This window comes from Nansenia antarctica (assembly GCF_963989245.1).
Source record: "Nansenia antarctica genome assembly, chromosome: 4".
Lineage (NCBI taxonomy): Eukaryota > Metazoa > Chordata > Actinopteri > Argentiniformes > Microstomatidae > Nansenia > Nansenia antarctica.
This window is the reverse complement of record NC_137689.1, coordinates 69918980-69934619: the sequence shown is the minus strand read 5'-3', so window position 1 is coordinate 69934619 and position 15640 is coordinate 69918980. Positions and strand designations below refer to the sequence as shown.

Here is a 15640-nt window from a genome sequence, read left to right as displayed (position 1 = left end):
GTGTGTGTGTGTCTGTCATATTCACAGATTGATTTTTGTCGTGTCTACAGCAGCAGAGGGAGAATCTCCAGAAGACAGAATAACAATAATAATAATAATAATAATAATAATAACAATAATATTAACAACAATAATAATACTTATTATTATTATTATTATTATTATTATTATTATAACATCACTCAAGGAGACTCCAACGTCTTGGCCGCGTTCTCATAAAGGACTAAAATAAAGTTGCCCTGAGATGGAGATCACTGTAAAAGGAAACCTGAGCGGCACAAGACCACCTTGCACAAGACCATGAAGGAAGAGCTGGCTCAAGCAAGGCACAATATGCTGCCAGATCCAGAAAGAAGTGGAATGCATTGGGGCCTCACGTCCCATAGGGAAAGAAGAGCTCTGAGTACCAGTACGTCAAGTAAATCCAGACTCCCAGGAATGTCCTCACCAGTTTTGCGTCCGACCTCCACCACGACACACCTCATCTCAGATTGATAGATGCCAGACCTGGGATTAGACGACAAGAGGTGTATTACACTTTTCATATGACTGTATTCAAAGATCTACAGCACATCACAATGTTAAAGGCATAGTTCACTATTTTACACCTTATAACCAGATGGTTCTCAACCCTGAAAGTAGTCTACGGTCGTCAGGGCAACTCCACCCTGTCTGCCATTGTTGTTTGTGGTGGCGGAACACCTTCACAAGGCTAGTCCTGCTTTTGAACGTGGTATATTTGGTTTGTTGTTTAGCGTTGTGTATCATATTGTAAGAGTGGTGCCACCTGTTAGACAACAATGCAGGCGTTACCTGGAGACATAGTATATCACAGTCGTTACTCATTGATAGCCCATAACATCCCTTAGTCCAGTTACTTACTGTTGGGATGGAGTGGGGTGGTAGTGTCCATGGCGGTAGGGAGTTGGACTGGGTACACTATTCCTGCAGAGTAGAAATAATATCCAGGGATTTCACAGAGATTCTACACTGATTACTTTAACTACTATACTCAGGTTGATGTTACACCCTCCTACACACCATTGTGAAACATGTATTTGTGTGCCAGTGTGATGAATGATACTGTTAATAATAACTCACTAACTGCCAATGAATTCCGGAATTCATCACGTATGCATATTCAGTGAATAAAGGCACCCTTGGCACTCTTGAATGTTGACAATTTGGGTGACTTTATTCACCCTTGGCACTGAAAGAGTTAAACAGAACAACAGCATTTACAGCAATGTTGAAACTAGAGGCTCACCCGACTGCTGACTCAGCGATGAAGCAGACGGGGAAGTGGTCTCCCAGATCGTCCTGGATGGGCGTCCACCGGATGACAAAGTCTCCATGGGAGGTCCTGTACTTGGTGATGTTCAGGGGTCCACTAATGACGACATCATAAACCCTAGATGGAGGCAACACATACAAGGCCACTAATGATTAAAATGGAGGTGGAGGTGGGAGTGGAGGTGGGGATGGAGGAGGAGGAGGTGGGGGTGCGGGTGGCGGGGGCAGCCGGGGTGAGGTTCGAGGTGGGGGTGCATGCAGTGGTGCCTTGATGATAAGCCTTGAATGGCAGGTTAATGATGTGGTGAGGTCAGGTGGTACGAATGTGTCTGTGCCTTAATAATGATAACATCTCACGCTTATTAGCATGTGGCCTGTGAATACTATATCATGGACATATCCTCTTACGTTGAGTGTGTGGCCTCTGCCTTGACTATGAACTCCATCTCCTTGTTGACCTCTGCGTGGAGGCGGTCTCCATTGTGGGGTGTCGGGGGCAGAAACCTGGGCAGGTACTCTCCCTCAATGCAAGAGGGAGCAGGCTGGTCCACTGCAAAAACAAAAGATTCAAAACTTTTCCCCTTCCAACAACATATTATTTACACATATAAATAACTATATATAATTACTCTGACTATATTACTATTATGTCTGTCTGTTCTATCCATCCATCCATCCTAAGGCAGCAGAGATTATTCCTCACCCAGCAGAGAGAACTGCAGAGGGAGTTTGCTCAGAGGACCAGTGGAGGAATGCAGGCGTCCTGAGGTGGTTGTAGCGAGGGTGGTGGAGGTCACTGCTGTGGTCGTGGCTGTGGGAGGCTGCGTCAACCACCATGGTGACGGGGTGGTGTTTGGTTGGTTCCACCAACCAGGTGGGGGGGTGGTGTTTGCCTGGTTCCACCACCTAGGTGGGGGGGTGGTGTTTGGTTGGTTCCACCACCTAGGTGGGGGGGTGGTGTTTGGCTGGTTCCACCACCTAGGTGGGGGGGTGGTGTTTTGTTGGTTCCACCACCTAGGTGGGGGGGTGGTGTTTGGTTGGTTCCACCAATTAGGTGGGGGGGTGGTGTGGGGTTGGTGCCACCAACCAGGTGTGGGGGTGGCGTGGGGTTGGTGCCACCAACCAGGTGTGGGGGTGGCGTGGGGTTGGTGCCACCAACCAGGTGTGGGGGTGGCGTGGGGTTGGTGCCACCAACCAGGTGTGGGGGTGGCGTGGGGTTGGTGCCACCAACCAGGTGTGGGGGTGGCGTGGGGTTGGTGCCACCAACCAGGTGTGGGGGTGGCGTGGGGTTGGTGCCACCACCAAGGTGACGGGGTGGTGTTGGGTTTCTGCCACCACCATGGTGAGGGAGTGGTGTTGGGTTGGTTCCACCCCCTCGGTGGGGGGGTGGTGTTGGGTTGGTGCCACCAACCAGGTGACGGGGTGGTGTTGGGTTGGTTCCACCCCCTCGGTGGGGGAGTGGTGTTGGGTTGGTTCCACCACCTAGGTGACGGGGTGGTGTTGGGTTGGTTCCACCACCACCAGTTGTGGTTGGACCCTGCAGTTGTAGGCTGGGGGGTGGTACTACCAGTGTGCTGCTGCAACCACCATGGTATGGTGGCGGGCATTAAGGTGGTAGGCTGGGGGGTGGTAGTTGTTGCTGGCGCTGTTGTTGTAGAGGTCCACCACCAAGGGTAGGTTACGTAAGTCTGGCGCTTGCGTCTCCTTGCCGCCAGGGGGGCCCTGTAGGAGCTGGAGCCGTCGCTGTAGGAGAGGGTGATGGGTCGCGTGGGGTAGTCCTCCACCACCAGCTCGAATGGGTAGACGCCACGGCCATAGGTGTAACTGTAATGAAGGGTGCAGGAGTCCTGAGAGAGTGGGTATATCAAACATCAAAACATCTGTTGGTTGAGGCCAGAATGATGCAGTCACAAGTAGTGCATTACTAGACCGAGGAAATAATTGTACCTGATCCAGGTGAAAGCCTGATGGCTGATTGCAGTCTGAGCACTCTCGTGTGTATCTTGTCCCATATCTGCATCTGACATGGTCACCGTCGGGGTCTGAGGACATCAGGTTATAGGTCCTAGGACAGTTCTGGGGAACACTACAGGCACATGAAAGAAACTTTCAAAACAAAATTGATTGACATCCAATTTACCAAAATACACCAATACAATATACCGATACCGGTTATCTTTCTAATTTACTTTATCCTTTATTATTATATTATATTCATTCACTCTTCGTTTTATAGAGTAGTTTTCAGTTAAAATGTTTCACGGAAACCAGTTTTTTGTTATCCTTGTACAATAATTCTCCCATCTCCTCTTGTTCTTGTCTCCCCGGTTTTATCTAATTGTTACCCCCATATCCCTAGACCTTATATGGGGTCGTAACACTGTTACACACAGTAAAATGTTGGGTAGAATGGCTGTTACACACAGTAAAACGTTAGGTAGAATGGCTGTTACACACAGTAAGACGTTAGGTAGAATGGCTGTTACACACAGTAAAACGTTAGGTAGAATGGCTGTTACACACAGTAAAACGTTAGGTAGAATGGCTGTTACACACAGTAAAACGTTAGGTAGAATGGATGTTACACACAGTAAAACGTTAGGTAGAATGGCTGTTACACACAGTAAAACGTTAGGTAGAATGGCTGTTACACACAGTAAAACGTTAGGTAGAATGGATGTTACACACAGTAAAACGTTAGGTAGAATGGATGTTACACACAGTAAAACGTTAGGTAGAATGGCTGTTACCGTATGAATGGTAGAATGGCAGTGTCTGGAGACCTGTTGGGTTCCCTAGTGTCAGATCTGATTCCAAGATCCACCATTGTCAGTAGCTTCCAACGCGAAGAATAACCACGGTAAGCGTTGAAGATCCAACAGCAGCTACTTTTTCTGTATCATGGACACAATAATAGTAATCCATTACAATCACAATAATCATTATCTTAAATGCTCTGAGCTGAATAACTATCTGAAACTATCTGACTTTTTACATGATCCCAAAAAAGTACTCACTGCATTTCAAAAGGTTTGTTACTGGGGATGTTTCTGGACATGATTGTTTCAGATTCACACCAGAAGTTGTTCCCACTCGTCCCACTGTTGCTGCTGTCAATTGTTCCGCTTATCAATCCGCTTTGATACCCACAGTTACCTGAGGCGCAACCCCAACCACTGTTGTAATTGCACGAATGATATGTTTGCCTGAAGCGAAAATCCACCTGGGGGGACAAAAATATACTTTATTTTTTGGGCAATTAGAATCAAAGACTTTGTGGGGGGCGACTTCTGGCAGAGATAACTATCCTAACTGAAGACAATTTATAATTAAGTAAAGTAAATAAAAATAGTTTAAGTAAAGTAAATATCATATGACTTTCAATATAAAGTTGGGGCTTGCCCCTTCATAATCACACACCGTTCGGTAGACACATCTATAAACATACATGGAGTAGACATGTCTATAAACATACACGGGGAAGACACATCTATAAGAAGAATGCTGGGCGGTGTTCAGTTTCCTTTTCCACTGACACACACACAGTAAGCTGATTCGGAGAATGACAAGAGTGTGCAAAGCTGTCATCAAAGCTAGAGGTGGCTACTTTGAAGAATCTAAAATATAAAACATATTCTGGTTTGATTTTTTTGTTTACTACATAATTCCATATGTGTTCTTTCATAGTTTTGATGTCTTTAGTATCAATTTACAATGTAGAATTTTTAAATAAAAAATAAAACATTGAATGAGAAGGTGTGTCCAAACTTTTGACTGGTACTGTATATATACTGTATATATTGTATGGTGAAACCAATTATGTACACAGATGCCATCAAATAAAAGTAGAAAATTCCTTCTTTAACCTCATAGTCAAACTTTTGGAGTGTAGAGCCAAAAGAAGAAGAAATGCTGTACTGTCCCATTACTTAAACTGTGAACTGTATATCCCTTGAATATATTATTATCACATAATTCATAACCATGGTAATTTACCTGTTCCGCTCAAGTACAAGCAAATGCCTTCAAACTCATTGGACCGCACTTCATCATACAGCAGGACAATGACCCAAAACATACAGTCATAAATTATATAGCTATATTGATTAATAATGTCTATTGATCTAAACGATTTATGTTGTCTCTATATATTGAAAATTACTAGACTCTGGTCATCTATATACCTAAACAATTAAATTGAGCACAAACCCCCTTTAGATTACAATGATAAAATGAGCACTAGAACTTATTGATTATGCCTGTTGAGCACAAAAACTTATTGATAAAAAAAAAACGTCTAGATCAGGGATGGGCGACTTTGATGCTGACTATTTTAAATTTCTCTCTAAAATCACACTGAAATCAATGTACCGGTATTCTAATTATTTCCGAATTTTTTACATTTATTTTTGGGTTATAGGGTTAGATATGATGCAAGCAACACTAATGGAAAGAACTTGAGTTCTGAATTCTGACAGTTAAAGTAGATCAATCAAATATTTTTCTTTTCTTTTTGCAGAAGTTGACCATCACTGTTCTTGTTGATGGTTAGGGTTATACATTGAGCACAAATCCCTCTATAAATTGTGGTTAGAAATGAAATCTCTCACCTTGAAGGATCCGTCTGGGTTCTGGCCTTTAGCGGTGAAGGTCATGGAACCTCCGTAGAAGTGTGATGCTGTTGCCAGAGGGACCAAGAGCAGCAGCAGCAGCAGCAGTCTGGGAGAAGACATGATGTCTGTACCGGTCTGCTCTCTACCTGCCTCAGAGCTCTACGTGTCTGCTCTCTACCTGCCTCAGAGCTCTACCTGTCTGCTCTCTACCCGTCTCAGAGCTCTACGTGTCTGCTCTCTACCCGTCTCAGAGCTCTACGTGTCTGCTCTCTACCTGCCTCAGAGCTCTACGTGTCTGCTCTCTACCCGTCTCAGAGCTCTACGTGTCTGCTCTCTACCCGTCTCAGAGCTCTACCTGTCTGCTCTCTACGTGTCTGCTCTCTACCCGTCTCAGAGCTCTACGTGTCTGCTCTCTACCCGTCTCAGAGCTCTACGTGTCTGCTCTCTACCTGCCTCAGAGCTCTACGTGTCTGCTCTCTACCTGCCTCAGAGCTCTACCTGTCTGCTCTCTACCTGCCTCAGAGCTCTACGTGTCTGCTCTCTACCCGCCTCAGAGCTCTACGTGTCTGCTCTCTACCTGCCTCAGAGCTCTACGTGTCTGCTCTCTACCCGTCTCAGAGCCCTACCTGGCTCATGCAGCAGCTTATATACAGTAGCGCTCAGACAGAAACTATGTGCCAGCTGTTCAGGTGGTGCCAAATCCATTCAGGTTTTTCATGTCAACCCTTTGATATTTCTTCTTACTGTAACAGCAGGTGAAACCAGTTTCATTGAGTGAGAAAACTAAAGCTAACATACCTTCTCTTCTCGACTCGAAGTGAAAGAGAACATGCCCTTGGGCCTTGTTACAGGTAGGCTAATTATGCATCCCTGACCATCTCTCTGTCTGACATGAGCCAGTCACCAGATATACTCATCCTGTGTAACGGTGCCAGGTTTATTAGGGATTCTCCTGAGTGACTTAAACAAGGCAGGAAGGAAAAAGGGTCCTTTTTATAATGAGAAACAGTGAGAGTTTCATTTCTCGGATTACTTACAACGTCAGCCTGGTCATTTATAGGATAGTAGTAGTTACCAGCTAAATCACTCAATGTTTCAAAGGTGTTGCTGTTGTGTTGTTGCATCATAATTGCGCTTGAGATCTTTTGTTCTGTTGACAGGAAAGAGTACCTGAGTGCTGATGGGGCACGGATAGCTGTCAGCGGCACCTGGACCAGTACCAGGACCTGCACCAGGCTGTACCAGGACCTGTACCAGGCTGTACCAGGACCAAGCTGTACCAGCACCAGGACCTGCACCAGGATCTGTGCCCCGAGCTGGACAAAGCAGTTCCGACGACGAGGAAATGACTTAAATGACTTAAATCACACACAATGACAGTGTGTACACTGATAAAAGCAGGGGAATTTTCAAGTAGAGGTTTTTTGCCCTTGCTTGCTTGCTGTCCGCCGGTGGTCCTCGGGCCTCTCCTCGGGGGCCCCCAGCCGCTCTGTGTGTTTGGTCTGTTCCACCGCCGGGGCACCTGGTTTGGCTAGCCAAGTGCGGGGCTATTATGGTTTGTGCTTGGTTGGTTGGGTCGAGTGTGCTGGTGGTGGGGTCGGGTGTGTGGGGCAGCTGGGGGACCACTGGTGGCCGCTGCTGTGTGCTGTAGGCAAACTGGAAGTAGTCGCTCTATGAGTAGAGGGCTGCAAGGGAATTTTCCTGGATGCACAGTGTACAGCCCTTGCCTGCTTGCGTATTCTGTCATCATGTGAAGCACATTGGGTCACATTTTGTGAGAAATGAAACTTTATTTGATTTGATTTGAACCAAATATGGCAGCCTCATGTCCAGATTATCCAATCAAAAACAAAGGCTAACTAGTTCACTGACTCAGTTCATGTAGCCTAGATCTTTTGCCGCAAAATTCTTGAGTGAGAGAGAGAGAGGTGTTGAGAGAGAGAATCATTAAGAAGAAGGAAAGAAGCTCAGAAAGAGAGCTAGCTATTTCTGTAATATTATTTTGTTGTATTTTTCTTAGTTCTTCTTAGTTTACCCTTCACTTACGTAGCTAGTGCAGCTAATTTAGCCTCGTCGACAACCTGACTCACTTAGGAATGCTGTTTATGCTAGGTAGCTGGCTAAGGGTGGCTATCCAACTGCAACTCTTCTGAGTCACGGTAAGCTTTCGGTTTTATTAATGTATTGCCACCGGTGCCCGCCCATGTAACTGCTTGCTGTTGTCGTGATTGTAAACATTGATTGGAATTGGCAGTTACTCGTGTAACCATTACATTTTACAGTATACTGTATACCCACTCAATGAGTGACATGTTTTTTCATTATTTTCATTACAATTAAAATTGCAACACGTAGGATTGTTACTGATACAAATTGTAGGCTAAGACGATTACATTTGTCTTCCCAATTTAAGATACACACATTAATCTATCACTGAGACTCCCAATGGCCCCTGGCCTGAGCTAGATTACTCTTCCTGATACGACTGGTGGATTGATGATTCACTTGCTTAGTCAAATGTATTGATTGTAAGTCGCTTTGGAATAAGGCGTCTGCTGAATTCCAAAAATGTAAATGTGAAAAATGTAATCTGTGGTAGTAAGCACACAGCGGTAGAATGGCATAGCAATGTCACAGGGCGGACACCATTTGGCCCATCAAGTCCTCAATGTGCAGAATGCACGTCGGTATAGCCACAGCATTTGAAAGCGTTCGAAATATGATTACATCACCTAGGACACATTTTGAGAATGAATGACTTTATATTGGCTTAGAATTAAGGATGTCCTAAAATTGATTCTTGATCCTTATCCAAAGAATTTTACTTTGGGTTTAAGCTATATATTATTTTATTTTTTTATTTGTTTTTCAGATTTTATCCCTTTTTCACCCAATTTGGTAGCCAATTGAACCCAACCTAGCATCCAATTATCCCCTGCCTATTGCGAAGGATCCGCCGCACGACCCCGTGGCCGGCAGTCCCAGAGGAGGCCGCCAGGCAGACTAGCTGACTGGCTCCTCGAGCCCGACACCGTTATTCCGGCACCCCGGGGGCGCTGTTGCACAACGGATCCTTGTCCGGAAATACTCCTATACCGCCCTCGGGAGCGGCCGCCCAATATGCCGCTCCCCGTGTGTGCCCCAGCCATATCCGGATCTGGCGAGCTGGGATTCAATCCCAGTCCCCGGTGGGCAGCTTGCACTAGTGGCCAGTGCTTAGACCGCTACACCACCGCGGGGCACGGGTTTAAGCTATTTTGACACAACTACAAACATATGATGCTATATTATGACACACGTATTTTGACACTTTGCCCATTCGTGTCACTTCCTCCTTGCATTACCATATTCTGTAATTCAATTCAATTCAATTCAACTTTATTCGCCATGTTCAGTGCGCTAGGAACATGACTTGGTATTCTACCATGCTAAACAAGCTACAGTACATACAACAGCAAGACGACAATACAACAAAACTCAAGACAAAATATACAGTACCAATATGAGTGAATATTATGAATAAATATACTGTACAACGAAGAGCAAGAACATGTAAAGTGCAAGGTGCAATGATCAGGAGTTATTGAGAAGGGCTATGGCTTTGGGGAAGAAACTGTTCAAGTGGCGTGATGTTTTCGACCTGGTGTAAAAGGTTATAAAACAGCATAGATTCTTCCCACATAAACGGCACCAAACCATTGATGTTGTTTTTCCTCCTCCTCAAACATTCCTCTACAGTACCAGTATAGGGTCAGGTCAATCAAGGTTACATTGTGTGAGAATATTCAACCACTCCTTTGGTCTTGGCATCCTATGCTTGGCACACAAGGCCATTTCTGCCATACCATGGGTGTGGCGTGTGTTCCTCTACAACAATAGGGACAGATCATATTTAACAAGGTTTGATTGTAAAGAGATTAGAGGCGATTAAACACCAGTAATACCAAAGGGGATCTATAATCTGCGTTACGAAGCTTTGTGTTACGAAGGCCTAATGTTAACACTGGAGTGAGAGGTTGTGTTTAGTATGGTTGGCATGAGAACAGTAGAGTGAAGTGTTAGGTATAATACAACAATCAGACTTCCAGTCAGAATGTAGGGGGTTCAAATCTGCTTTGGGACCATTTTGACGAAAAGGGTTTTTTATGGTTTTACTCATGTTTGCTAATACCTTCCCCTGATAATGTCACTTACAGTCACCACTTTGCAGCTATTACTAACCATAACCCTAACCTATTCCTAACCATAACCCTAACCCTATTTTTAACCATTCCTAACCCTAACCCTATTCCAAACCATAACACTAACCCTATTCCTAACCATAAGCCTAACCCCAGTTTCAACCCAAGTCACGGTCAGTCACAAGATTAGAGATAGAGAGAGAACAAGAGAAAGAGATACACGCTCTAATTATCATGATTGACTTGACCATGCTCAAGTGATTGTGAATAGGTTGTCCTCCTTGATGTAATACACTCACACTGCACGCAAGGTTAAAGAATGTACAAGGAAGTAGTCAATGTCGGTAAATCTGCTGTCTTGTATGCCTAGTTTGAGCAGGGCTTTACATCCTGCTGAAGAAGAGTGCAAAATAATGTTAACTTGAATTAATTCATGTTTATTTCGCTATGGCCATGATAGTAGGACCAGGTTGGGCGGCCATGATAGTAGGGTCAGGATGGGTGGCCATGATAGTAGGGTCAGGTTGGGTGGCCATGATAGTAGGGTCAGGTTGCAAACGTGGCTAGGACTCCAGGGTTAACACCATTAGGCCTACATGTGCTGTACTTGTTAAGATATTCCACATTTGCAATAATGAATAAAGTGTTTACAATGGCAGCGGATATAAGACTAATAATAAGTCTAATATCTAATGTCCTTTGACTCAGAACATGTGAGTGCAGGGAAATCCCTTGAACCCTTTACATTCAAATGTTAATTCAACATGTAGCATCACATTCTGAATACACATTTATTAAACACAGAATAGCTCTGTAAATCTCTTCAAATAATGAGATTTCTTTCTTGTGTGAAATTGCAATACATTAACATTCAATAAAATAATGTCTTACAAGACGTCTTACCCACCACCTTTTGATTAATGTTCCACATGGACGGCTTGATGTGTGGTAATGTGATATAATGTGACGTGATGACAGCTTCCCTGTCTTCAGAAGACAGGGGTTGGCAGGGGTTGATAATAGACAACTGATCCTCTGTAACCTGGGCTGTCAGATGTCCTGGTGATATCCTGACCCTGGGATACACCATAGAAATGTGACAGCAGCTGGTGAAACCTGGAACAAGTCGGCAGTTGATTTAATGTTCAGACTATTATTCTGAAAAATGTAAATACATTTCAGCACTCTTGAAAATCAAGGACACACTCGCTAGTCAACTAACACAGCTTGTTTTGTATGCCTGCTAACAATGTAAAGTAGTGTCATAGTTAACTAGGTAGTAGTGAGGATTACTCACCGAATCCATTGCGTTGTAATGTTTTGGCTTGACTAGCGAGAGTGTCATTGATTTTCAACAATGTTGAAATGTATTAAACATTTTCTGAATAAAAGCTTATTCAGATTTTGATTGGTTCGCGGCTTGTTCCCGGTTTCACCAGCTGCTGTCACATTTGATCACGGTCACCCCTGATATAGGCTGAGTCTGGATGTTATAAGGCTTGATTTTACTGTCCCCTAATTATTAGTTACGGTAGTGCTTCATTTGAACTAGGACCTCTCCGTTTTTGACTACCTCCTTTCAGGAACATATTAGGTACAAGATACAAGATGTTTATTTGAACTCCGGTAAGTACAATCGTGTGAGATACTTCCAGTGGCGGGGGGGGGGGCTCCATTTAGGGTGTGTATAAGGAGACATATAGAATATACTAGCAACATATAAAAGGCAAAGAAAAATATAGGCCTAATAAAAGTATCGAATTATATACATTTAAGGTACACTCAAAATATAGGCTACATTCAGATAAATGTTGATGGTGTGTGTGTGTGTGTGTGTGTGTGTGTGTGTGTGTGTGTGTGTGTGTGTGTGTGTGTGTGTGCGTGCGTGCGTGCGTGCGTGCGTGTGTGTGCGCGCGTGCGTGTGTGTGCGTGCATGTCTGTGTGTAGTGTGTGCTTCTACGTGTGGTGTGCAGGGGGTGGTTTGCCAGGAGCTGTCATAACTGTTTGCAATGCAATAATCCTAAATAATACATGATGCTTCATGTGTAATGAATGATTAAGATTAAACATTATTGAACAGAGCACTGACAAGTACTGACAAGGACCTACTTCTGACCAGCCTAGCCTTTTTAACCCCCAGGCTACCTGCCGCCCCATGATATGCTGCCGCATCCTGATTCACAGCCTGTCCGGTTTATAGCCTGAGTACTGTAGCATGGTGTGTTACAGTATATATTAGCTTATAGTCTTGTCTTTGAAATGATTGGAAATTCAGACCTGTAAGCCACACATCATGTTTGTTTGTTTCTTTGCCTATGTGTATAATATGTGTATAATATGTGTATAATATGTGTATAATATGAGTATAATATGTGTATAATATGTGTATAATATGTGTTTAATATGTGTATAATATGTGTATAATATGTGTATAATATGAGTACAATATGTGTATAATATGTGTATAATATGTGTATAATATGTATATAATATGTGTATAATATGTGTATAATATGTATATAATATGTGTAGATAATATGTGTATAATATGTGTATAATATGTGTATAATAGCATAATGCACAGTAATGTCTTAAAGGGGTCACACTATGTTATTTTTCCAAGTCTCTGGGGTCCCCATAACATGTCATTGAAGTTTTTTGTTGAAAATACCACTCAGGTTTTAATCTAAAGGAAGTCTAGCATGCCTCTAAACCACTCTCTCTGTTTCTCGACGGGCAGTTTTTGGTGTCATGCAAATGAGCTGATTTAGGCCAGTCCTGCTTTGTACGGAATCAGGTTGGAAAAGCACTCAGACACAAAATGGTTAGTAGACACCATAGAGGTTAGGTGGGACGTTACCATCAAAAATCAACTTTATCCACGCAGTTCTTCTGTCCTCCGAGGCTGGGGGCCCATGTGGGGATTTGTGCCGGTCTGTGCAGTCAACAACTGAGCAGTTTCCATGCGTAGCTTTGAGTTTCGACATAATTCTGGCGTGTCTGATGAAAAAAATGTCTAACTATCGCGTTGTTTCCTTTTCAAGCCGTGGGTGGAGATACTCAGATGGGGGGCAGAGTATTTGTAATGAGGGCTAGCTTTTACATGCTTGTCTTGTTGAATCGAAATATGCAGCCCACAAAAAAACTGACAGAATTACTTTATTTCACAATTTCTGTGTTAGTAGGTTCATCAGACCCTTAACATAACATAGATAATTAGGAGTGTTATTTGAATCTACACCTTTAACGTAACATGAATAATTAGGAGTGTTATTTGAATCTATACCTTTAACGTAACATGAATAATTAGGAGTGTTATTTGAATCTATACCTTAACGTAACATGGATAATTAGGTATGTTGTTTGGGTAGGCTACGGCAGAGTGGCCCAAGACCAACCTACAAAAATATCAAATATTTTTACCAAGAGCCATCCCCATAGTTCACAAACAGGTGGCAGGGAAGCCCCTTAGACAGGAGTTACATATGGTGGCTTTTTCTGATCCTTCTGTATGATTCGTTTTTTGCTGCCCTGACGTTGATTCCAAGCATCCTGATGACCTTTCCAGTCAGATGTTCCCTGCTGGAGACAGGAACAGAGATACGTAGCCTCCATTAATACAGGATGGGGTAAATTAATGGTCGATTGAATTCAAATGAAAAGAGAAGAGTGCTTTCTGATAGAACTTGAATTCTTGAAGTCTACAGTCACATGATAACAGTTGATGAACAGGTCTATACTAGAATTACTAGAACCTACTCCTTAATTTAAGCAGTAGGTCCCCAGCAGCAAGATGCTGATATAGTCCTTATATCCTTCCAAGCCCTAGTGGGGCGCGGGGGTACTGCAGGGGGGGGGCGCAAAAAAAAAAAAAAAAAAAAAACTTTGGGTAGTAGGTAACCTAGAGTTGAGAGAGGCTGGCCAGCAATTGGAAGGTTGCTTGTTCGAGCCCTGCCCAGGAGAGAGCTGCATGTGAGCTGGTGATTGGAGTGTTGCTGGCATCATGTCTAAGGTGCCTACCTGTGCCCATGAGCAATACTTATATTACATAAAGGAAAAAAAACGCAACACTATTTCCCGTAAACGCTGCCTCGATCAACCAGACTGGAATGCCTTGAATGATTAATCAAGGCCACTGTGACAGATGGCTTATCTAAAGCAAAAACAAATAGATTGACAAAGACTGAGCCAAATGTTGTGACACTGCACAATGGCTAAGATAGCATTGCATAGCAGACAAACCAGTTGTTTTTTATTGTGCTTGCTGTGGCAAGCCGCACGACATGTTATTGATACATGATACAAGCTCTTGCTGAGAGACATTTAGTGCGAGTCTATGATTTGTTCTTGCAATTGAGTTGACCCTCCCTTTTGCCCATTGCTGACCCCTCCCTGTCCCTAGCTCTTTAGCTGTCTAGTTTTAGGTTTTGTAGTTTTAGTTTAGTTTTAGACTATCTTAGACTGTTTTAGACTAGTTTTAGTTTTAGACTATGTAGTTTTAGTTTAGTTTTAGACTATGTAGGCCAGGTTTTGTATTGTATTTGTTTGTGGTGGATGTTGTTGTTGTATGCCTGTGAACAGGTCACACTTGAAAATGAGCCCTTGGGGCTCAATGTGTTTTTACCTGTATAAATAAAGGTTAAATTAAATAAAATAATATTGCTCATATATATTTATTTTAATCCTGTTCTTTTACTAACTGCTAAGACAACAATATAGTAAGCTAGTTACTTTAGCTAGGTAAAGATATTGGCCCCCAAATCATTTTACAACTTGTTGTCAAAGTAGTAAAGGACTCTGCGGTAACTACGGTAACAGAAGTGGGAATAAAACGTCAGATCAGATATATAAACTGGTTGTTTTGATAAACTGGCCACATTTTGGGAATATACATGGTTACTTTCTCACCTGAAAACATATTAAAACTTAATAAAAATGACATGTTAACAGCCAAAATTACAACAGCTTTTAGCCCATGGAGGTCTAAAAAAAAAATGGAGGTTTAAAGCCCCCGCTGCCGGTGCGAAACGGCATTCTGGGATACTGAGATGCAAACTTCATTGTGAACGGTCGGCTGGTATTGGCATGGTATTGGCATACTTATTATGAATTTAGTAGGCAGTATGCAGTATATACTCATTGAGTATGTAGTATGCAGTATGCTAGTATGCCATTTCGAACACAGCCAAAGTCTAGAATAAATGCTATACATTGACAGCTCTCGTATGCCTGCACAGGTGATGTGACAGAACACACATTTACATTTTTTAAATGTTTGGCATTTAGAAGACGCCTTATTCCAAAGCGACTTACAATCGATACATTTGACTAAGCAAGTGAATCATCAATTCACCAGTCGTAGGAAGAGTAATCTAGCTCAGGCCAGCGGCAGTCGTAGGAAGAGTAATCTAGCTCAGGCCAGCGGCAGTCGTAGTGAGTAATCTAACTCGGGCCAGGGGCAGTCGTAGTGATACAAGAACCTGACTAAGATGAAACACCTGTGATGCCAAATCCGAAGAAATTCTTTGATGCTATCAGTTGTTGTCAGGCAGT

The 15640-nt window shown here is 43.1% G+C and overlaps 1 protein-coding gene across 1 annotated transcript in view; it reads left to right on the top strand.

The window, feature by feature from the left end:
- srp19 (signal recognition particle 19) overlaps positions 1 to 15640 on the top strand; it is a 329264-nt gene that overhangs the window by 299316 nt on the left and 14308 nt on the right. The gene's annotated exons all lie outside the window — the stretch shown is intronic.